At 44.0% G+C, this 24,578-nt stretch overlaps 1 protein-coding gene and 1 long non-coding RNA gene across 6 annotated transcripts in view; both read left to right on the top strand.

The window, feature by feature from the left end:
* LOC146425530 (uncharacterized) lies at window positions 1-22,066 on the top strand. The gene is made up of 2 exons (XR_014846622.1): window positions 1-950; window positions 21,699-22,066. It is a non-coding gene; the product is annotated as an uncharacterized LOC146425530 (long non-coding RNA).
* LOC146425525 (ceramide transfer protein-like) overlaps window positions 1-24,578 on the top strand; it is a 323,504-nt gene that overhangs the window by 3,153 nt on the left and 295,773 nt on the right. The gene's annotated exons all lie outside the window — the stretch shown is intronic.

Below are 24,578 nucleotides of genomic sequence, written 5' to 3'. Positions count from 1 at the left end.
CTGTTTCAGTATTGACGTGTTTTTGGGTGTTACATATTTGTAGGCTAATGTCTGGTGAAAGTAAACATGGGTATGGCAAATAAATTCTTGTAGGTTGTTTAATATTAAAGTTAGTTATATAATAATACAACACTGTGGAGCCAGGAAAAGAAGTTACTAATAAGAAAACAAGCTGGTTTTATTTGAGATTGCAATATACAGCTTTTCATATCTGTTATCTTGGATATTTCTGTGGATAGGGGTACAGTTTGCTTCTGGAGGAGGTGGAATTTTCCCAAGGGTCAGCCTAAGACTCTGGACCAACTTCGCAAAGGCAGCAGCATCCATCAGAGTATTTACACTTCGCACTAGAAAGAGAGGGCAGTATTTCTTTGACTGTACTTTCTGAACATGACTGTACAAAAATTGTAAAAGAAAATGTTGTACTATGTATTTCCTTCTCTAAAGTGGGGTGCTGTTTCTGCCTAATGTTAAAAGATCCAGCATTATGCTAGTAAGAATAAAGAGCCTTCATAGAAGTGAAAACTTATAAAGATGAACTTGCCTTAGAAGATAAAGAAGAAAAATATTTTTGTAGATTTCAGAGTTATGATATGTATTAATTATGACTCATGCTTGCCAAAAAGCATGCTTTTCTGTGTTACTGTTAAATAGCCCAGTTATTTGACTGGGGGGGTGAAGAGCTGGACTTGTGTAGGACATAACTTCCTAGAGCAGTAGTGTTAAATCTTAGTATTTATGTTCTTATTCCACCAAATGTTTTGCTTTCAAACTGAACTGAGAATGACAAATAAGAAGTTTCCTTTACTAATATTTGTTTAAAAATAGATTTTTTTTTTTTTAACACAGTTGGATTTGGAAAAAAGACCGGATTGATTACATCAACTTTATGTATTTTGGGGAAAAGACTGTGAAGAAAAAACAGATTTTTACATTTAGATGTCTGACAGGTATTGTAGTCAGCTGAAAATTAAAATATATTACCTAATTTCTTTTAAAGCTCTTTTTAAAGCTTCTTAAACTTTTAAATTTGCTCAAGATTTGACTTTTTCAAGAATTTATGGTGCACAGCAACAGCATCTAGAAGTGCTCATTTAAGTGTACTTCTGGTAGTCTGTAGAGGTACTGGTCTTTGATCAGGACTTTCAAAAAGGTGTCTTATTCACTAGTAAGCGGCTTAACATGCCAACCAAGCAGAGACAGGAAGGTGGTGGCAAGGAGGTAGGCCAAGGGATGTCTGGAAATGTGCTATAGAGTACATCTCAGCAGCTTGAATTCCAGTTGTGGTGGTGGAGAATATAGTGATACTGATATTGTTTTGGAAATGTTTTGGTACATTATGCTTTGGGAAGGGAAGTTGGTGAGCTCCTTGTCTTATGACTAGGAAGTGTGTAACATAAACTTCTTGCAGTTAGCTTTTTTCCCTCTCTTCTGTCTGGCACTTGTTGCATCTGGTAACTTGGTGTTGAATTTTTTACTCACCCCCTTTTCCCGAGTTCTGGAGCTTCTTGAGTACATTGAGAAAGAATAAAAAGTATTTCTCAAAATTATTCCAATATTTTAGTTGTTCCATTTTCATTCAGAATCATGCTTGGTGACTGGTATTTACAGATTAATTGCTTGTAGTTTGAAATGGCATATCTGAAACCTGGTAAACTGCTGTTAATTATTTCTAGTTGCAGTTAGTAATTGCTATGTAAATATTAGAGGTTCAGGAATGCTATTAGGTCATGTGTCTCCAGGATACAGAAATTTACTTTTTCAGAATGAATGTTTCTGGTTTGATAGTTTGGTAGCAAATTAAATATATTTTAAACCTGTTTTTAATAATAGAAAATGAAATATGATAATTGTTTATTCTTCCTGTGGTATTTAGTTAATCTTTATTTTCATGTCCTTGTAATGTCTTAACATAAGTTTACTAACATGTATCTAAATGCATAAGAGAATACCAGTAGCTGATAAAATGTTGAGATGATAATGAAAAGCTACTTTTGTAATCAGTGGAACTTGTTACTATACGTCTTGTGATTACTTTGGTAGAGAAGTTGGGTTTCTTACTGACTTAATGTTCAGTAGCACTGATCTGATGTAATTGGGATCCTCATCTTGAATATTTATTGACATTCTTTCACTATACTGTAAGTATAGTTTTCCTTGATCTTGCTAATCCAGAGTCAGGCATAGTAACTACCTATCTCCTAACCTTCTGTATTGCAGGAAATTTTCCTTAAGTACAAAGCAGGGTATGAGTGGTATGAAGTGGTGTTGATGACTGTAATGTTTCCTTGTAGGAGAGGGAGGGGACTGGATTCTCATGAAGCTCAGATTAGGTATGCCCATTTGTCTGATGGGGGATGTAATGATTTTCTGTGTGTGATTAATGCTACTAGTAGTATAGAATGTTTATGTTTCATTGATGTATAAACATAAATTTGGAAAACTGCTCTCATTGTGTAGTCTTACCATACTTTCAGCAATGAAGATAAGCCTAATGATAAATCATAAAATTAGGAGATGTGAATGCTGCGTTTGGAAATCCACAGATTCCTGTGACAATAGTTTTAATTGAATGGAAAACGTGGGGTCTGATTGGACCATATTAACCACCGTGATTGAGAAGCTGATTTCTCTGGAATAGAGGACTAAAGGATTGTAACACCCCAGAACATTTAAGTATAAGGGGGTAAACCGAGGTTCCTTTACTCTGGATTGGTGCACAGGAGAAATACCGACCAGATATTCTCAAGAGGTCAAAATTACACAAAAGTTTACTGGTAAAATATAGAAAATCAAGGAACTTTGGCAAAGGATTTAATGCAACATCCAATTCAACATAAAGCACTTATAACATTAACTTAGCTCATTTAACTTAGCAACCTTTAAACTGTTTGATGTTACATTACCCAAAATGTTCCATGAAAAGAGAATTAGAAAGAGAAGAAAGAGAGATAAACAGAAAAGATAGAGAAAAACACACATATAGCTACCACCTCCTGGGTTCCAGTGTGGATTCCAAGAGGAGGCAGGGTCAGACACATGGTCACCTCATGGTCAGCCTTTTAAACCTCAGGGCCTCCATGGACCCTTCTCCTGGGTGGGACTTCCGGTCACTCAGCCACTCAGGAGCTGGTTTAGGGCAGAGTGTAGTACTGCCCCTGGTGTACCCTGATTGATAGACACTGCAGAGTTGGGATGCTGGTTGTATGCCTGGGGAGTGGAGCATTTCACTGCCTTGCCAAAGCAAGGCCCAACCTGCCCCTTCCATCACACACACATACATCCCAAAATATCTTGAGACATCAATTTTTTCCAGTCTCTGACAAGGATGAATATTGTATATTCACTGGATTACATTAATTAATGAACTGTCAAGAACTAGCCATGTGAATTAAGTTATGAAGGAAGAGAGTAAAAGTCGATATATTATGCTGTGTTGTGTTTTACATTATCTGGCTAAAAGCCTCGAAGGTGTTTAACCAGTTTATGACTGAGGGGAGGCTTGAACTCAAGTTGAAAGTTCTGCTGTGGTCAAGGGATGAGAAGGAATTATGGGTATTATTAAAAAGTTGATATATTCACAGATTCAAGTTTTGTTCTATTAGTCTAGCTTGGACACACTAAATTACTGCTGCAGTTGGGTGAAAGGTTTTATTAAAAAAGCTAAGCTGTAAATCCATGCTCTGGGCAGAAGTACCATAGCAATAAATTTGTAATAATTACTAATTGCATGGGGAAGTATTGTTTCCAATTGTCTGAGGTTGGAAAACTATATTTTAGTATGAGAGCACTTAATGAAATAATTGATTTTCTGTAACTTGATAAAGTACTTTCTCAGCCTTAATTGCTACTAAAAAGATGACTTGTGTAAAAGAAGATATAGAATACAAGCCCTAACAAGATAGGGGTTTATTTAGGACACAAGACAATTATACTTTTAGGCTTTGGTGCGTGCTTTAAATAATCTAATAGTTACATCCAGATTGGTGGAAAATCTTGGTTAAATGGGAGAGAAATCTGAATGGAGATTGTAGACAGTGCATCCAAAAAACATTACAGAGGTACATGTGGTCAGGAATGCTTATTCCTATGTGAAAGGCCTGAGGTGATTGTATTCTGGAGAGGAAAATGCCAAAGAGCAATAGAAGAGGGAGGGAGAGAAAGAGTTGATGCCTAGGACATGAGATGGGGCTGCTGTTGGTGATACAGGCAGAAATTGTTTGGAACATGGGATTCTTCTGGACAATAATTTGTAGCATTCACATACTCTGCACAAATTTGTGTATGAATATTACAGTCTGAGTTATCTGAACCAGCAGTGGCTGGGTTGATGTTCAGAGGGAAAATGTCAGAATGTTGTCCTGTATTTATCAAAATACTATATGAAGTACTAACATCCTTGTCAAGCAAAATGCAAATATTTGCCTGAGTGGAGAAATGGAAGATTTCTTAGTATATATTGAAGAAATTAAGTCAGAAGTGGAAAAGTACACATTCAGATCAGCTTAAGTGAGACTGTTAATCCTAATGGAGTTCTTTGTCATAATATGAATGGGATGTCAGGTGAAAAAATCAGTAATTTAATAAAGTATTAAATAATAAAATATTTTTGCATTATGTAATATTGCTAAAGTATTCAGCTTTAGTACTTGAATATAATCATAGAATATCCTGAGATGGAAGGGGCCCAAAAGGATCATTGAATCCAACTCCTGGCCCTGCACAGGACATCCCGAGTCACACCATGTGCCTGAGAGTGTTTACCAAACACTTCTTGAACTCTGTCAGGCTTGGTGCTGTGACCACTTTCCTGGGGACCCTGTTCCAGGGCCCAACCACCCTTTGGGTGAAGAAGCTTTTTCTAATATCCAACCTCAGCCTCCCGTGACACAACTTCAGGCCATTCCCTTGGGTCCTGTCACTGGTCACCAGAGAGATCAGTATCTGTCCCTCCTCCTTCCCTCATGAGGAAGTTGTAGACTGTGGTGAGGTCTTCCCTCAGTCTCCTCCAGGCTGAACAGACCAAGAGACATCAGCTCCTCCTTCAGACATAAACTTCAGTTGCTGCTTTTGCCATGTTCCTCCTGAATTCTAATCAATGTGGTTTAGATCAAATCTTCTAGCGTACTTCAGCTACTGTCCTGGATTAATGATAAAACTTTCTCTCCTCCGAGAGCGAAGGGCCCCGACACCCCCTCCCCCACCCACAACAGAACCTCTTAGATGGAAGTGAAGAAAAAACTGTTTATTTAACAAAACCACGCAGAGTGCCCTGCAAGGCACAGGGGAAGGGGAAAACCAAGGTGAAAAGGAATTATTCAACCTGATTAAAAAGTCCTTTTCCGCAGACGCAGCCCCTCTCCTCCTCGCCCCGCCTGGGGCCGGGTGGAGCTCCCTGCGAGCTCTGCCGTCCTCTGGCTCTCTTGGGTCTCCAGGTGACAAAGCAGATCGAAGAAAAGGGGTCCAAACGGAGGAAAAAAAAGAAAAGAAGGGAAAAAAAGAACCGGAACAGAGCTCACTGCTCACTCCGACCACCGTCCAGCGCGCAGTCTCTGCCGAGCGAAGAATCCTCCCCCGAAGCCAGGCTTGGGAAAAGTTTTCAAAACAACCCACGTTTCTCTCTGTGGCTAAATGTAGTTAAAGTGACAGGACCACGTTTTTTTCCTTGAGCATATAAGCCAACGATAGGGGATAAAGGATTATCATAACATCACTCCATGACAGCTACTTAGTCTGTTTGCCATGTCTTTCCACTCAGTTGAAGTCTACCATTAATGGGTTAAGAGCACCCGTTAAACAGAAATTGCTACCCCATGTCTCCAGATGCGTAAGAACCCAGATTGCATTGTGACTAGAGTCTAATATAGTCTTAAAACTTTAAAGTGCAGGAGAAAAGTTGTTTCACTGTCGGGGTTTATTGTTCCATGCGAGGCGAGAACGACATAACACCAATGTGATGCAGAGAGTCGTCTACCTTTATTTGCAGCAGCACTTCTTTTAAAGCCTTTAATCTTCTGTACACGCGCCACGGAACTCTACATATGGTTCGTACATGCGCCATGCAATTATACAATTGGCTATAAGTAATTAGCACAAGCTAAGAATGCATTATATGATTGGTATATACTAAAATCGCAATTTCCTGCTTTTGGGCAATATATCCTGTTTTCTCTGGCCAGCTTCTTGCTTTCTTGCAGCATCAGCAAAATACTTCCTCTTATCTATCCTGCAGCATCAGCAAAATACTTCCTCTTATCTATCCTCAATGACTTTAATAGGTCTGTTAAGACAGACCATCTGTTCAGACAGACCAGGCCCCAACATTTCACAAATCAATATGTATGCATATATAGACTGACATCTGGTCAATTTTAAGCTTTGATGAAAGCTTTTCGGCTGACATTTGTTAGCAGTATACCTTGTGCCTATAATTAGCTCTTACATGTTGTTAATTATCATTATACATTAGTTCTTACATACTCACTGTTATCATTACATATTCAAAGCAGTCAGTCTTTAACACTTTTATCCTAAATTAGCTGCAATATGCAGTACCATGGAGCAAATGCCATATAGCTAGCTTGATAACGTTGTTCTTGATGGTCCTAGTTGCTGAGGTCAAGGTGACCTAATGAGAGGATAGAACACGAACAGGATGGGGACAGTAATGGTAGCACTGCATTTATAGAAATTCTTATCCAGTTGTACTGTATCAAGTTGCTTATGTTTGGATTCAAAGCAAGCTCATCTTAGTCTGTTTAGTATGCTGCTGTGTACAAGCCTCTGTTCTAGCCGCAGCTCCCCTGCTTTCATAGTATGGGAACTTTCCCATTACTGTGAGTCTGAGTCCAGAGTGTTATACTCTTTCTGACAGCTCAGCATAGAACTACAAAACATGGCTTTGCTCTTATGGTAGTGTATCCAGAGTGTTGCCTTGTGGTTTTCTTGTGAAATCCATATTGGATTGTTGGTGTATGTAACGCTTTTGGATCTTTCATGGCATACTGCAGTACACAGTATGAGATATGACAAAGACAGCTAATTGATACACAAATAGTGATTTTGTGGGTGCAGCAGTCTATGGGATTCCTGTTCTTGTATTTGTCCTATTAAAATTAAAATAAGTGATACATGGAGTTTCTGCATTATCTAAAGTTGATTTGAAGCTAACTTGCTCACTGCCTGATTAATAACTCTAACTTCTTCCTGTATATGATGGGATTCCTAATGAGTTTAACTTGGCGATTTCACATCAATCCTTAGCTGATGTTTCTCCAGGTCGTATAATTATGATTTTTTTTTCCCCCTCTACGGTTAATATATGCTGCTGGTGGATATTGCAAATATTTTGCTCCTAATGGATACCTGAGAACCATTGTTTGCATTTTTCTGCAGGGGACTCAGTTCTCTGATTTCATTCCCACCAAGGTGACAACATGCATGTTTCCATTTTCAGTATCTCATATCATAGAATGGTTTAAGTAGGTAGGGACCTTAAAGATCATCAAGTTCCAACCCCCCTGCAAAGGGCAGAGACACCTTCCACTAGACCAGGCTGCTCAAACCATTCCCGGAGTTAACCGATAGTTATCACTAAAGAAAAGTTATAACTTTAATAAAGCTTAGGGTTCTTTAGACTGTTCAAACAGGACAGGCCCATTGGTTATATCCTCATTTCTTGTAGTGTATATTTAAATCTGGTAACAGCCCTTCACTAATCCATGGAGCTTTTACATAGGGTATTGACAGTCAATAGCTTAAAGCACTGGCTGTGTGCACATGCTGTTTTAAAACTACTTGAATCCTGACCTCATTTTTTGTAATAACACAGTGCCATTCCATGTCTTTGATCCAAGTTTAGCTGATATTTCAAGTGCACATTTGTTATGCTCTAGATTTTTCTATCACAAGTCATTGATTTTTCAGTGGGCAGTTGGGAATAGTGTGCATCACAGATGTGTTTGCATATAAATTGATACAATGTGACTTGATACTTTATAGTAATTCCACATTGCTAACAGGAAAATAACTGGATAAAGTATTCATTAACCAATTGGGTACTGGAAAACTATAGGATAGTTGATTCCACACAAAAATTACTAACATTTATTTTTTTATATGAACACTCCTGCCTCTGAACATCTCTGCCACGTGTGCAGATTAACTAGGTTCATTCTTGAGAACTGTGGGTTTCAAGTTTAAAATGTGGATTAACTGCAAAAGTAACATACAATATATGCATCTTCCAGATCTAAGGTGATTTTCAGATGAAAGGGTTTCTTTGCAATGGATTAGGCCAAGTTAAAGTTTGCCTAGTGTGCTAGCAAGCTAATATTAAGTTCTGCTTAGTGTGCTTCTGCTTTCATGGGTGCAGTGGGTCTCACTTCAGTTAAGGTCTGAAAATATAACAATTATTGTTTAAAAGAAAAGCAGCATGCTTTACATTTTGAAAGGCAAATATCCTAACATAAGATCTGAAATATTTGAGTAGTAGCAAAGAATGTAAGCCCACTTAACAGGCTTTTATATTTTTTAATCTTTTTTGTTGATAAGATTCTCTGATACATGTAAATCTGCCATTATGAGAAAGGTGGTTTTTTTAATGTAGTAATGAACAAATCATAGAATGATTAGATGTCCCATGTTTTGCCCCTCAAAAAGATCATCATTGTTTTAGTAGACATAGTGGTGTCCTTTACTTGTTTACAACGCTTTCCTATATTCTGTAAAACATACAGCTAGCTGATATAACTAAAAAGTGGATATTTTTGCTTAAGAATAACAGCAAGGAAAGACAAGATGTTTGTCTAATGTTTCTACTAGGTTTTGTCTGGATTTTGGAATTCAAAAGGGGAAACCAGAGTTGTATATTGCGATTTTTTTGTCTAAACTATATTCCCCATGTTTGTGGATCAACTTGGATTTTATTTCAGGAGGAAAAAAAATGTATTGCAAATTAAGTGCATTAGAAGTTTCCACATCTCTTGGGTTTCTGGCATATTTTGAATAAAATGTATGATAAACAATGAAATATGCTTTCTCTAAGTTGTTGCATCCCAGCAGTAAGATCTAGGAGAGTTAATTATATTAAAAAAAAAAACAAAAAACAACCTCACAAAATTTAAGCAATTACTTTATTTAGTAACTTTATTTTTTGGTTTAGAAGTGCAAGCATTAATTTGTAAAGAAAAAGAATCTTTATGCACTTCTATAATTGCATTAGGTGTATGTGGCAAGGGTGGCAACTGCAGGCCAGCCTCTGAGGAGAGGCTAGGGCAGCCGTGCATTGGACACAGTTCCATATGGCTCTAGTGGACCCACTGCAGGGCACAGCTGAGCCCCTCAGCCACTGTGATGGTGCCTTGAGGTAAACAGTTAAGAAAGGCCAAAATCACTGTGCAGCAGTGGGAGAGAGAGGAGTGAGTAAAAAAGTGTAAGAAACAGCCCTGCGGTTAGAGCAGAAAGTGGTGCTTCATGTGCCAAGCAGAGATCTGTGGCCCCTGGAGGAGACCACTGGGCATCAGGTATTTTCCTGCAGCCTGTGGAGAGGACCATACCAGAGCAGATATCCACACTGTGGCCTGTAGAAGACCACACACTGCAGCAGCTGGATATGCAGTGAAGGAGGCTGTAGTCTGTGGAGAGGCAATGCTGGAGCAGGTTTATTCTGAAAGACTGCAGCCATGGAGAGGAACCATGGTGGAAGAGGGGAAAAAAGTGAAAAATGAGTAGCAGAGTTGAAGTGTTATGAACTGACTGTCCCATCCCTGGAAGCGTTCAAGGGCAGGTTGGATAGGGCTCTGAACAACCTAGTCTAGTGGGTGGCATCCCTGCCCATGGTAGGGGAGTTGGAACTAGATTAAGGTCCCTTCCAACCCAAGCCATCTTATGATATGACTGCAACTCCCCCATCCCCCTGCATCTGTGGTTTTAGTTTTTTCATTGTTTCCCACAATCTAACTCTCTTTTTAATTGGCAGTAAATTAAAAGACTATTCACCAACTTGAGTATGGTTTGCCCATGATGGCAATGGGTAAATGATCTCCCTGTCTTTATCTTGACCCACAGCTTTTCAACTTTTTTCCCCTGTATAGTTGAGAAGGGGGCATGAGAGAGCAGCTGGTTGGGGGTCTGGCAGCCAGCTAGGGTACACCCACCATAATCTAGAGAATCATCATAGATATAGCTTGTAATTAATGTACTGGTATGAAAGAATAAGAAGGGACAAGGATTATTCTTAAGCAGAGGCAGGACTTTGCTGCATGAATTCCAACTTTGGGGAAGGAAGAGATCTCTAAAAGAGGGGGAGTGGGACAATATCAGTATTGTCCCTGGCAAACTGTGGGGTAAAATGAAAAAGTTAGAGGGACAGGGTACTTGTGAGGGCTCTCTGGAGGTAACTGAGATGTACCAGCCACACTGGAGCACACTTGCAGTCTTACGGAAACAAACCAAGGACTCCTGAGGTGATAGAAGCCAACAGAGAAACACCATAGTAACAAGGCTTAAGAGGGAATACCTCAATCAAGCATAAACAACCAAAGACACAACCACTAGACAGGACTATGGAGTATCCCTTTGCACCCCCACTGGGATATTGTCACCATTAAATACTTCTATTAAATGCCTGTACACCAATGCATGCAGTATAGGGAACAAACAGGAGGAACTTGAGATCTGTGTGTGCAGGGCTTTGATGTCATTGCGATTACAGAGATGTGGTGGGATAGCTTGCATGACTGGAATGTTGTCATGAAGGGCTACACACTGTTTTTAGGAGAGACAGACCAGGAAGGTGCGGTGGTGGAGTTGCCCTCTATGAGGCAACACTTAGAATGTATCAAGCTCTGTCTTGGTGAGGATGACAAGTGAGCCAAGAGCTTATGGGTTAGGATAAAAGGGCAGACTAGTAAGGGTGACATTGTGGGTGTTTGCTACAGGCCACCTGATCAAGACAGGGAAGTGGATGAGCCTTCTACAGGCAACTACAAGCAGTCTCAAAGTCAGTGACCGTGGTTCTTGTGGGGAATTAAACTACCTGGACATCTGCTGGAGAAGCAACACAGCAAAGCACAAACAGACCAGGAGGTTCCTGGAAAGTGTTGATGATAATTTCTTGTCACAGTTAGTGGAGTGTCAGGGTCTAGTCTGTCTTAACAGCTGGTCTGCCTTAACAGACCTATGAAAGTCTTTGAAGATAGATAAGAGGAAGTATTTTGCTGATGCTGCAAGAAAGCAAGCAGCTGGCCAGAGAAAACCGGATACCTTGCCCAAAGTAGGAAATTCCTTGCTGGCCAAGGAAAACAGGATATATTGCCCAAAATTAGTAAGCTGCATATACCAATCATATAGTGTGTGCTTAGCTTGTGTTAATCACCTATAACCAATTATATAATCGCATGGCGCGTGTACAAACCATACGTAGAAGTTCCGTGTCGTGTGTACAGAAGGTAAAAAGCTTTAAAAGAAGCACTGCTGAAGAATAAAGTGGGACGACTTTCTGCATCACATTGGTGTTATGTTGTTCCTGTCTCGCATGGAATAATAAACCCTGACAGTGGAGGTTCCCACAAAGAATAGTGTGTTGCTTGACCTTATACTAAACAACAAGGAAGGCCTTGTTGATGATGTGAGGGTTGGGGGCAGCCTTGGCTGTAGGGACCATGAGATTGCAGAGTTCAGTATTGAATGAAGAGGTAGCAGGATAGCAAAGAAGATTACAACCATGGACTTCAGGTGAGCTAAATTTAGCTGCTTGTCTTGCATGGGAGACAGGAGCCTTATGAGTTTCTGCAGTTTGCCAGGCTTCTGGCAACAAGCAATAATTTTTATTAGGGTAGCTAGCACCCCAAGACTCGGTCTCATTTGCAAGGTTCTTTGATATTTGGCCGATTAGTCTAATATGATGTAAAATACCATTTATTAGACACAGAAAATAACAAACAATACAAACATAGAACAGATTGACATACATACACACACAATAAAAGCATAATTGCAAAACTATAATAGCTAAAATGCAATTATGGGGTAAATGCTTGCTTGAACTATAAAAATAGCTGAAATGCAAGTTAAGAAACGTACCTATAAGCTAGCCAGAATAATACAATTTAGGAAACCAATGATCTTACCAAAATCCAATTTTGGTGCTGGAATACATTAGAATCCGCTCTCAATCTTGCAAGAAGTTACCACAGAGCTGCGTCCAGACTCTGGGGAGAAGTCTTTCCTCACGCTCCAGTATCCATGTAGAAAAGCTTCTACCTTTTCTGAAAATCCATGAGCTTTTATAGGATAAAGTGTGCCTGTGTGGTCACTAAAAATTATTGTTGTTTATTTTCTACATTCTCTCTTCATTCCACAATATGAGTTACTGGGTAGTGGCTTTAGACTTTCGGGCGCCAACAGATAACCCTGGTTAGGCTGTTAACCTAACTGAGCCATCCATCTCTTGCAACCAAGCGGAGAGAGAGAGAAGGGGGGGAAACGTCCTGCCACACCGCTTTAGGGATCTTAGAAGAACCCCATGGGAGCAGGCCCTGTAGGGAAGAGGGGTTCAAGAGAGTTTGTCGGTATTCAGGGCTCACTTTCTCCAGGGTCAAGAATGATGCATCACAATGCGGAGAAATTGGGCCAAGGGTGCAAGAAACCTCTATGAATGAATAAAGAACTCTTGTCATTACTTAAGTAAAAGCAAGAAATACCCAGGGGGTGGAAGTGGGTTCAGGCTACTTGGAGTTGTCTTGGTTTTGAAAGACAGGTGTCTGCCAAGGAAGGCAGGAACCTCCCTTGGAAGGGAGAATATGACCCCCTTCCCTCTGAATTATTATAACTTTGAAATCAAGGGGCTTTCAGGCAAAGATATGGGAAAAAGAATAACAGTTCTTTACTAGTATGTTGTTTGTTTGCTTTGTTATACATCGGTAGTAACAACAAACAAAACCAGAATCCCAGTAACAGCTTTCTCTCGGCTGTCAGGCACCCTCCCCTTTGGTGCAGTTACGGTCACAGCCGGCAGGGGCGCTGGCGGGCTCCCGGCTGGGCAAGGCAGGTGCAATGATTCCCTCGCGTCTGTAGGGGGTGCTGTGGCGCGAGTTCAGCGCTCTCTCACGTGGGTAATGGTGGGTGCAGCCGGTGGAAAAGTATGGAAGAGGGGCTTCCTTTACAGCCTCACAGGGGCAGCCAGTCTAGGTGCCCCTCCGGATGGCAAGATGTGCTGTAGCAGGAGCCTCAGAGCAGCAAGCTGGAACGGCAGGGCTAGCTCACCCGGGGGTAGCCAGCAAAAGGTAGCAGAAACTCCGCAGTTGTAGCAGTAGCTGTGGGGTGTCCTGGCAGGCACAGGTTGTTGGGTTACAGTGTAGTGAGAAGCTGAAGCAGTAGCAGGAAAAACGGTGGGGAATGAGCGGGCAATCGCTCCCCCGGATAGCTCACTGGCGATGGCTGATCCCTGGGTCAGGCTGTGCAGAGGTGGGGTGGCCCCCGGCAGGTCACAGGGTACTCCTGGTCCCAGCACGGCACGCGCTGGCTTTGGGCTCCCAAACAGCAGAGAGGCAGAGAAACAAGCCAGTAAGCCCATTCACAGTGGAGAAGGAAAAAAAAACAAAAAGAAACAGGCAAAACCCATGTTGCAACAGTATCTCTGCCATAGAGACTATGCTGCGTGGCCAGCCAAATTGCCCACTTGGCAGGAAAGGCAAGAGCTGCCCCTTGCCCCACCCCAACTCACGCAGGAAATCTCAGGCTGGCTCCCACCTGCAGCAGTGCAAAACCTGAGGGCAGCCCTCCCCTGCTGCGGGGGAGGGCTGCCCTAGAACCGGAACACGCAGGATGGTCATTCCATGGCCACGAGCTGTGGGGCTGATCAGACACGGTTCTTGTAGAAGCGTTGCAGGTTTAGAAAGGCAGCTGTTTGGTTCCTGGTCTCCATGGTGTTTTTATTGAGGAAAACAGGGGAGGAGTGGGGAGACTGGGGAGGGGGAAGGGAAGGCGAGGGAGGGTACAGGTTCCATATGAGTCCAGAACCAAAGAGGCCCGTTCCGGATCTGGCTGGGGTTTTTATCTCTAGGGATGGGAGGCGGTCCTGACTCACATCCAGTCAGAAGGGGTCAGGGGGGCGGGGTCAGGGACAGGAAGGACACACGTTACAACACCCACCCATCATAATATTCCCAGAGCTGGAATGGGGAAGGGGGAGGGGGCAGCAACCATCCCAAACACAAAACAGGAAAAAAAAAACCCAACAAAAATAGTATGGGATGAAAAACCATCCCCAAGACAGGAGTGAATGCAGAGAGGTGGCCAGAGTAAGTAAAAATCAAACTAGAAAGGCCAAGGCCCATCTAGAATTAAATCTGGCCAAGGATGTCAAGTATAACAAAAAAGGCTTTTTCAAATACATTAAAAAATGGAAAACAAAGGGTAATTTGGGTCCATTAGTAAACCCATGGTGCTTGCTGTTGTGGATTTGGGGGAGTGTGATATAGGGATCTCCCAGGCCTCTCCATATTTATATTTCAGCCATTGTCCTCCATACCAGAAAGACTTTAATTGCTTGGTCTGCTTAATTGCAGCATGTTTCACATTCATGGATAGCCTGTGTGATAGAGGGCTGGGCACTCAAAAACTGTATGAAATTTAACAAGGGGAAGTGCCAGATTCTGTACCTGGGATGGGGCAACCCTGCATGTATAGACTGGGGAACAAGACACTGCACAGCAGCCGCTCAGAAAGAGGTCTGAGGGTCCTGGCCAATGGCAAGTTGAATATGAGTCAGCAGTGTCCTGGCAGCCAGGAGGGCCAACTGTATCCTAAGGTATATCAGGCACAGCATCGCCAGCTGGTCAAAGGAGGTGATTGTCCCACTCTACTCTGCACTGGTATGTCCTCACCTTGAGTTGTGTGTGCAGTTTTGGGCACCACAATATAAGAAAGATATTAAGCTGTAAAAGAGCATCCAAAGGAGGACTATGAAGATGAAGGGCCTAGAGGAGAAGCCATATGAGGAGCAGCTGAGATCACTTGGTTTCTTCAGCCTGGAGGAGACTGAGAGGAGACCTTGTAGCAGTCTACAACTTACTCATGAGGGAAAGCAGAGGGGCAGGCCCTGACCTCTTCACTCTGGTGACCAGTCATAGAACTTGAGGAAATGGCATGAAGCTGTCAGGTGAGGTTCAAATTGAATATTGGGCAAAGGCTCTTCACCGAGAGGGTGGTTGGGAATGGGAACAGGGTCCCCAGGGAAGTGGTCACAGCCCCAAGCCTGCCAGTGTTCAAGAAATATTTGGCCAACGTTGTCAGGCACATGGTGAGACTCTTAAGGTTGTCCTGTGCAGGGCCAGGAGATGGACTTTGATGATCCTTGTGGGTCTCTTTCGACTCAGTATATTATATGATAGTGTCCATGGTTACATTCACCCCTTGATCACGAGTCCATGTATATGCATGATGGGACTTGTGCCACAGCGCCCCCTGCAGCTGCGGGGGAATCATCACACCTGTCCTGCCCGGCAGCCCAACAACACTCCTGCCAGCTGTGACCATAACTGCACCAAAGGAGAGGGCATGTGACAGCACAGAGAAGGCTGTTACTGGGTTTTTGGTTTTGTTTGTTGTTTCTGCCATTGTTGTTGTTTGTTTGCCTTGTTATACATACTAGTAAAGAACTGTTATTCCTTTTCTCATAACTTTGCCTGAAAGCCCCTAATTTCAAAGTCATAATAATTCGGAGGGGAGGTGGTCATATTCTCCATTCGAAGGGAGGTTCCCGCCTTCCTTGGCAGACACCTGTCTTTCAAACCAAGACAGATTTTTGGTGCCCAATGTGGGGCCTGAGGGCATTGACAGAAAAGGGTGCAAAAAGGAATAACAGTCCCTGGGTTACCTACTTCTGTGTGCTGAACATAGAAACCTCACTAAGTGGCACCATGTGGTCTAGCATGCCTTGGTTCTGTTGGCACATACTCATGGCTATATTTTTCCCATTTGCAACTCATTATCTAAACATGGGTCCTGTGACCGAGGCTACTGTGGCTGTTATCCAGTTCGCACAACGGGTCAATAAGGTGAGGAATTAATGGATTTTTAACTTCCTTTGGAAGACAGGCACATGGATACAGGGCTATCACACACTAAGTGCATGTTTTTGGAGTTTGTTTAATAATGGTGCCTATTGTGAGGAAATAAAACCAGGGGAAGCTTTCTCCCAACCCTTCACCCATTTCTTTGGGTTTACCACACCAGCGTTCAAAGGGTTCAGATATTCTCCAAAGGCTAACGATATTGTACAGTGGTAGGTGCTGCTGATAGGTCTATTCTACTTAGCATTGAGAGATATGGTGAGACTGCCCTGGGTAACCGCTCTAACATCGACCCCAGAGCCTAAGGATGCTGCCCAAGAGCCGAGGGATATTGCCCCAGAGCCTAGGGATGCCACTCCAGAGCCTGATGCCACTCAAGTCCCTGACCCTCCCCCAAGGCCTGACCCTGCCCAACCGCCCCCCTCAGAAATTAATCATCTGGGTTGGGTGAGGGTGCTGGTGGAGAAGATACCCCAGGTGCTGTGGTAATAGACTTCCCCAGCTGGCGGGAAACCCTCTCCCTGCCCCAAAGAGGAAGAGTCTGATGGTGCAGCAGTGGAACCAACGGACGTTACAACCATCCAGGTTCCAGCTGAAATACAAGGGCAGTCACAGCCAGCAGCAGTTGCCCCTATGCAGAGGAGGAAGTATAAGACCAAATCAGTACACCCATTTAATGATGATGGGAAACCAGGGCCCTCACAACCAGCAGGGGAGCTGGTGCCTGAAATCATCAACAAGTCCCAGTTGTACAACAGTCTCCATAATCTGCAAAACGACATTGTGCGACAGGGGCATGAGGCTTATTCGACCTGGTTACTTTGGGTTTGGGACCTTATGGGCCCAGGCGTGCAACTGAATAGTGGTGAGGCAAGGTATTTGGCATCCTTGACGCAGGTGTTGATTAGGTGTTTGTGAGGGAGCCAGGGTCCCTTTCTCTCTGGAAGCGACTTTTACTGAGTGTAAGGGAGAGGTTCATTCACAGAGACAGAATGCAGGAGCACTATTGTAGAATGCCCTGGAAGATCATTGAGGAAGGGATCCAACAGCTGAGAGAAGTGGCAGTGTTAGAGGTACTCTTTGAAAGGGACGGACAGCACGATAATGATCCTGACAAGATCAGGTGCACAGGGCAAATGTTGTGGAACCTGGCAAGTCTAGGGCCATCCCAATACACTTCCTTCATTGCAACGATTAATGCTGATGACAGCTGAGTGACAGTGGGTTCCATAGCCAACGGGCTCAGGTATTACGCAAGTGTAATCAATGGCCCAATGCAGGCTCATATCTCTGCTGTGGTTCAGAACCTCAAAGAGGAGATTAGAGAGGCGGTGAGGAAGAATGGTGCGACACTGATGCCTTATCGGCTGGTAAAAATATGAAGCAGATACAGCAGTAAAGGGAAAAAGGAATATTACCTCGGTTTTGTTTTAATAAGATCCTAGGTGCACACTCATCAAAGGTGGAAACACGCCGAGGAGCACCACCGTACAATGCGTGTAGCATTTTTATGGACCTCACAAATTAGCATATCTACCTAAAATTCCCCAATAAGAAACTTAATAAAGAAAGTAATTGTCCTCCTATTCCAATTACCCCCCCCCAATGAGATTACAGCCTAGTTTACAAAAATATGTTCCAGAGAGGAGGCTCTGTCCAAGGTTGGAGCCTCTAGTTCTGAGATAGTATGAATGTTTGGTCTTCCTGCCCTGCAAAACCCCCAAACTAAACTAAAAGTCACACTACAAGAATTATAAACATGTAGGGCTAGGTACAAGGGAAGAGAAAGAGTATTTAAAAAGTATAAAAAGAAAGGAAAAAATCATCAGGCATCAGCACCAGGACAAGTCAAAGGCCCCAACCTCAGAGTCCGACATCCCCCAGCTAGGGACAGAGGGTACACCCCACAAGCTGAGCTGTGGTTCTTCCTGTGTGACCACGGAGAAGATATGAGAAGGTTGAATGGGAAATGTACTTCTGTCCTGGCAGCACGGGTGTGTTAACTCAAGGAGGAAAATACTAGCCGAGGGGGTTCCGCTAAAGTTAAGGTAGCCTCAGCTTCCTATGACCGAGCTGCTAGGTACAGCAGAAGGGGAGATGATATGTCAGATCCCCTTGAAGGAACCTCTGGAATGTATGCCCAGGGAAGGAATGATAACCAGGGCTAGAGGGGCCCTGCCTCTAGCCAGGTAGAGGCACGGGAAAACCACGTCTTTTGGACTATGTGGATTTGTTGACCTGGCACATCAGAGCCACAAAAATATGAAGCATTGATTGATACAGGTGCACAGTGTACCCTAATGCCATCAGAACATGTGGGGGCAGAACCCATTTGTGTTGCTGGGGTGACAGGGGGATCACAGCAGTTGACCCTGTTGGAATCCGCGGTGAGCTTGACTGGGAAGGAGTGGCAAAAATATCTCAGTGTGCCTGGTCCAGAGGCCCTGCATATTCTGGGCATCGATTTCTTCCAGAATGGCTTTTTCAAAGACCCAGAAGGACTCAAGTTGGCTTTTGGAATAGCTGCTGTAGAGGCAGAGGGCATTAGGCAATTGAACACCTTGCCTGGACTATCAGAGAACCCTTCTGTAGTTGGACTCTTGAAGTTGGAGGAGACACCTGTACCAATTTGAACCTCGACAGTGCACCGCTGGCAGTACCAGACGAATTGAGATGCTGTGATTCCCATCCACAAAATGGTCCATGAGCTGGAGAGCCAAGCAGTGGTCAGCAAGGCCAGTTCAACCTTCAACAGCCCCATCAGGCCTGTGCGCAAATCTGATGGAGAATGGAGATGGACTGTGAACTATCATGGCTTGAATGAAGTGACTCCACAGCTGAGCGCTGCCCTGCTGGACACGCTGGAGCTCCAGCATGAGCTGGAGTCCAAGGCAGTGAAGTGGTATGCCACTTTTGAAGTTGCTAATGCATTTTTCTCCATTATTCTCACAGCAGAGTGAAGGCCTCAGTTTGCTTTCACCTGGAGGGGGATGCAGTACACATGGAACTGACTGCCCCAGGGGTGGAAGCACAGTCCCACCATCTGCCATGGGGTGATCCAGACTGCACTGGAAACGGGTGAGGTTCCAGAACACCTGCAGTACATCAACGACATCATTGTGTGGTGGAACGCTGCAACATAAGTATTTGAGAAAGGAGAGAAAATCATCCAGATTCTCCTAAAACCCAGCTTTGCCATCAAAAAGAGCAAAGTCAAGGGCTCTGCTAGAGAAATCCAGTTCCTGGGAGTAAAGTGGCAAGACGGACGGCATCAGATTCCCACCGAGGTCATCAATAAGATCACCGCGATGTCTCCACCAACCAACAATAAGGAAATGCAAGCTTTTCTGTGTGCCATAGGCTTTTGTAGAGTGCATATTCCTGAGTACCGCTAGATTGTGACCCCTCTCCACCTAGTTACCCGCAAAAAGAACAATTTCCACTGGGGTCCTGAACAGCAGTAAGCCTTGGCCCTGATCAAGCAGGAGATTGCTCATGTGGTAGCCCTTGACCCAGTCCGGACAAGACCAGGAAAGAAGAACATGCTCTACTCTGCAGCCAGGAGCAATGTTCTGTCCTGGAGCCTTTGGCAGAAGGTGCCTGGAGAGACTCAGGGCCGACCACTGGGATTCTGGAGACGATGCTACAGAGGGTCCAAAGCCAGCTATAGTCCAACAGAGAAGGAGATCTTGACAGCCTATGGAGTTCAAGCTGCCGCAGAGGTAATTTGCACTGAAGCACAGCTCCTGGCACCCCGACTACCGGTGCTGGGGTGGATGTTCACAGCAAAGGTTCCCTCTACCCACCATGCCACCAGTGCCACATGGAGCAAATGTATTACCCTCATCATACAGTGCACCCGTATTGGAATCCTGAATCGCCCTGGGTTCTTGGAAATAATTGCAAATTGGCCTGAAGGTGAAAACTTTGGTTTTACTGACAAGGAGCAAGAACTGGTGACACGTGCTGAGGAAGCTCCACCATACCACCAACTGCCAGCAGAAGATAAACACTACGCTCTTGTAGTGATGGTTCCTGTTGCATTTTAGGGATTAAATGAAAGTGGAAGGCAGTTGTATGGAGTCCTACATTACAGGTCACAGAAGCCACTGAAGGAGAAGGTGGATCAAGTCAACTCTCTTAACTCAAAGCCATTCAGTTGGCCCTGGACATTGCTGAAAGAGAGGAGTGGCCAAAGCTCTACCTCTATACCGATTCATGGATGGTAGCCAATGGTCTGTGGGGATGGCTGGAAAAATGCAAAGAGGCTAATTGGCAGAGTAGGGGAAAGCCAATCTCTGCTGCTAAAGAATGGAAAGACATCTCTACCCAGGTAGAACAGCTACCTGTGAAAGTCTGCCATGTAGATGCTCATGTCCCCAAGAGTAGATCTAATGAGGAACACTGAAACAAGGGGCCGTTAGATCAGGCTGCAAAGATAGAGGTGTCACAGATATGTTTGGAACACAAGGGAGAGTTGTTCCTAGCTCGATGGGCCCATGATGCCTTAAGCCATCAAGGCAGAGATGCCACCTATAAGTGGGCACAAGACCGAGGGGTGTATCTAACCATGGACTGTATCTCACAGGTTATCCATGACTGTGAAACGTGTACTGCGATCAAAGAGGCCAAGCGGGTGAAACCCCTGTGGTATGGGGGAAGGTGGTCCAAATACAAGTATGATGAGGCCTGGCAGGCTGACTATGTCACACTGCCCCAGACCCGCCAAGGCAAGCGCTACATGCTCACAATGGTAGAAGCCACCACTGGATGGCTGGAGACCCACCCTGTGCCTCACGGTATGGCCCATAACACCATCCTGGGTCTTGAAAAGTAGGTCCTTTGGAGGCATGGTACCCCTGAGAGAATTGAGTCAGACAACGGGACTCATTTCAAGAACAGCCTTATAAACACCTGGGCTAGAGTACATGGTATCATGTTAGTGTACCACATCCCTTTTCATGCATCCTCTGCAGGCAAAGTGGAGAGGTGCAACGGATTGTTAAAAACCACCTTGAAGGCACTGTGTGGGGGAATCTTTCAAAAATTGGGAACGGCATCTAGCGAAGGTCACCTGGTTTATCAATACCTTAGGTTCCACAAACCTAGCAGGCCCTGCCCAGTGTTAGCCCCTGCATACAGTAGATGGAGATAAGGCCCCTGTAGTACATGTCAGTGGACTGTAAGGGAAAACTGTTTAGAATAATTTTGCCTTGAGTACAGGCAAACCCATCTGTGGGGGTTTTTTTTGCACAGGGACCAGGTTGCACATGGTCAGTAATGCAGAGGAATGGAAAAACCCGTTGAATACCGCAGGGAGATCTGATGTTGGGTGAGAACCATGTATAAATACCATTGTTTGCTGAATGTCACTGCCAGTGTCCCTATATAGCTGTGTACATATGTATATATAAATGCGTGTATGTAGAGCTAGAATATATTTTAGTTTGGGCATTCAGCCGATGATATGGAATAAGGGGTGTAATGTCCTTAGTTGACTGTAAATAATGGTGTATTTCCCTATCGTCTGCTTTATGCTCAGAAGAAAAAAACCCTCCTGTAACTGGAGCTGAGGCTGCTCTGGTGAGAGATTTTTTATTTTTTTTTCCTTCTCTGTTCAAGGACTTTTTCAGGGGAGTAACAGGTTACACAGACTCCTCTGCCTTGTTAGCTCCTGCAGCGGTAAGAAGCTGTTTCCCTGGGACTGCTTATTCTTCATCTTCTTCTTGGACTTTTTTTCTGACTTGCTTTTTCGTCCGAGAATCGGAAGATCCCTGGGAGGATGGTAGTTGAGAATCCTCCAGGGAGCCACCAGAGCGACTCTGCCTGGTTCCCCAGGACCCCCCGGAGGGAGAAGCTACACCCAAGGAAAAAAGGACACTAAAATCCATCAGCTGTTTGCTCCGGTTTAATAAGTGTTTTTCCCCTTTCCCATGCCTTCTGGGCATTTGGTTTTGTCAAATAAACAGGTTTTTTTTTGGTTTTTTTTTTTACTTTCATCTAAGGAAATTATTTCCAGGACCAGGTGGTGAAAGGACTGAGAGAGACCAATCTGATTTTTATTTATGCCTCAACATATGTTATACATGAGGTGAAAAAATTACCTTAGGGTCTGTATATGTGCTGGGAGCTCTGTCCCCCGAGAGGCTTCGCCTGGCAGCCAATCAGGAGAGAGGAAGCTTCCACTACTGCTCTGCAATCGACCTTCCCTTGCTGGTGGGTCAGATCCCTGGGTGCCCGGGACAAAAAAGTGCAGAAAAAGTGCGCGGGAAGTCATGCTATAGGAAGGCCAAGCACATAAAAGCAGTTAACTGCGACACAACCCTGGGCCATTTTCTTTGGGTTTCGTGGAGGGAGTGGAGGCTCGCTTGGAGGGTCAGCTCTGCCCCCTCCCCCCCTTCGCATTTTTCTCCCTGCAATCCTGCTCCTTCCCTGGCTGTCTGTCCTGTCTGCCCCTGTCCTGCCCTGCTTCGCTGCTTCCTCATACTCACTGTTTCCCCTATGGAGCCACCGCCGCCTACACCCTGCCTGCATGCAGCCCGGAGCCATTGCCGCCTGCAGCCACCGTGCTCCGACCCTGACTGCCTGCAGCTGCTCCTTGAGTTCTGTTCCTGTTCTTTGCCCACGGAAGGGACACACAGCTGCTGCTGTTTGGAAATCGTGCCCAGCCCGCCATGGGAGCCACGCAGACTCCTCGCAGCTCGCAGCGCACACGCTCCATCTGCCAAAACCTCGTCGGTGGGGCGCCCAGGGTACAGTGGTAACGATCTGTCCAGTGTTCTTTTTCTCTCTGTCTCTCTTTTTCCCTCTTTGTTCCTTTTTCTGTCCCCCTTTGGTAAGAACACTTAGCCTTCTTTATCAAGAAACAGTTCTCAGACATAATATTGCCGCATTTGCACTTTATTATTTGTTCAAGAAATCTATTAATAATTTTTTCCAACTCCCTCTTTTTACAGAGGGATGGGACAGGGACTCACTGGAACTTTGGAGCATTCGCCCCCCCAATTTGTCTCAAACTGAGGCAATGCTTTCCCACAAGACTGCAGGATCCATCAGTAAACAAGGCATATTGCTTCTTGCTTTCTGGTAATTTATTATATTGTGAGGTATCTTCAGCATGTTACCTCCCTGGTGGCATTCCAAAATCTTTGCTTTCTGGACAGTCCATGATTACTTCTAAGATTCCTGGACACCTGGGATTTCTTATTTGAACTCATTGTGTGATCAGTGTGACCCATTTACTCCATGTAGCATGTGTTGCATGATGTGCAGAGGAGAACCCTGCCTTTGAACACCTAACCCAACCAGGGTGCTAGGAGGAGCTGTGTTTCAGTACCATACCTATCTGAAGTAGCTTGAACCCTTTATAAGCTGCCAGTATCTCTTTTTTCAGTTGGGGTGTAGCAGGCTTCAGATCCTCTGTATCCCCAGGTCAAAAAACCTAGAGGTCAACCTCAAGTCTTTCCTAGTGCTTTTTGCCAGAGGCTCCAGGTAGGGCCGTCTTCCTGGGTTGCATTGTAGAGTACTTTTACATCTTGCCCTGTTCAGACTGGCTCACGAGCTACTTCATGAACTATCCCCTGCTTGATTTGTTTGAAGACTTTTGTTGCTCAGGGCCCCATTTGAAATCATTTTTCTTCTGAGTCACTGGACAGAGAAAGCTGACAATCAGACTAATTTGGAATGTGCATTCTCCAAAATCCCACAACACCTGAAAAAGCTTGTTTTTCTTCTTAGTTGGTAGAGACATTGCTGTTATCTTGTTAATCACAACCATTGGGATCTGACGATGTCCACCTTGCCATTTTATTTCTAAAAACTGTATGTCCTTTGCAGGTCCTTTTCTTTGTTTTATGGCAAAACCCACTTTCAGAAGGATTTGGACTATTTTCTTCCCTTTCTCAGAAGCTACTTCTGCTATGTTCCCCCATACAATGGTATCATCAATGTGTTGCAGATATTCTCGAGCTCCACCCTGTTCCAGTGCAGTCTAGATCAGTCCATGGCAGATGGTACAGCTGTGTTTCCACTCTTGGGGCAGTGAATTCCGGGTTCTAAAGCCTTGCTCTCACTCAATGAGTTTCTTAAAGGGGCTTAAGGGGTTTTTTATATCCTGAGGTAGCCGTGCGGGCAAAATGCGACAACGTTCTCAGGAGGTTAAACAACAACCTTTTACTGGCAAACTTTAGAAAATAAGGGTACTTGGCAAACTTTAAAGCAACATTTAATTGAAATAAAGTATTTCACAAAGCATTGACTTGGCAAACTAACCCATCCAACTTTAAGTTACCCAGTTTTTGAGAAGAGGAAATTAGAAGAGAGAAAGACAGATATATTAATATTCACTGATGGAATTCCAGCACAATCTCAGCTACTGTAAAATCCAAAATGGTGGGCCATGACCATGTGCCTGTGCAACTGCTTTTATCTGCTTTGGTCTCCTGGGGCCCTCCCTTATGTGGGGCTTCTGGTGTGCCAGTGGCTGATAGCCATTCTGGGGCT

This window comes from Lichenostomus cassidix, chromosome W, assembly GCF_008360975.1.
Source record: "Lichenostomus cassidix isolate B80296 chromosome W, HeHo_3.0, whole genome shotgun sequence".
In the NCBI taxonomy this organism is placed as follows: Eukaryota; Metazoa; Chordata; class Aves; order Passeriformes; family Meliphagidae; genus Lichenostomus; species Lichenostomus cassidix.
This window is presented reverse-complemented; position numbering and strand designations above follow the sequence as displayed.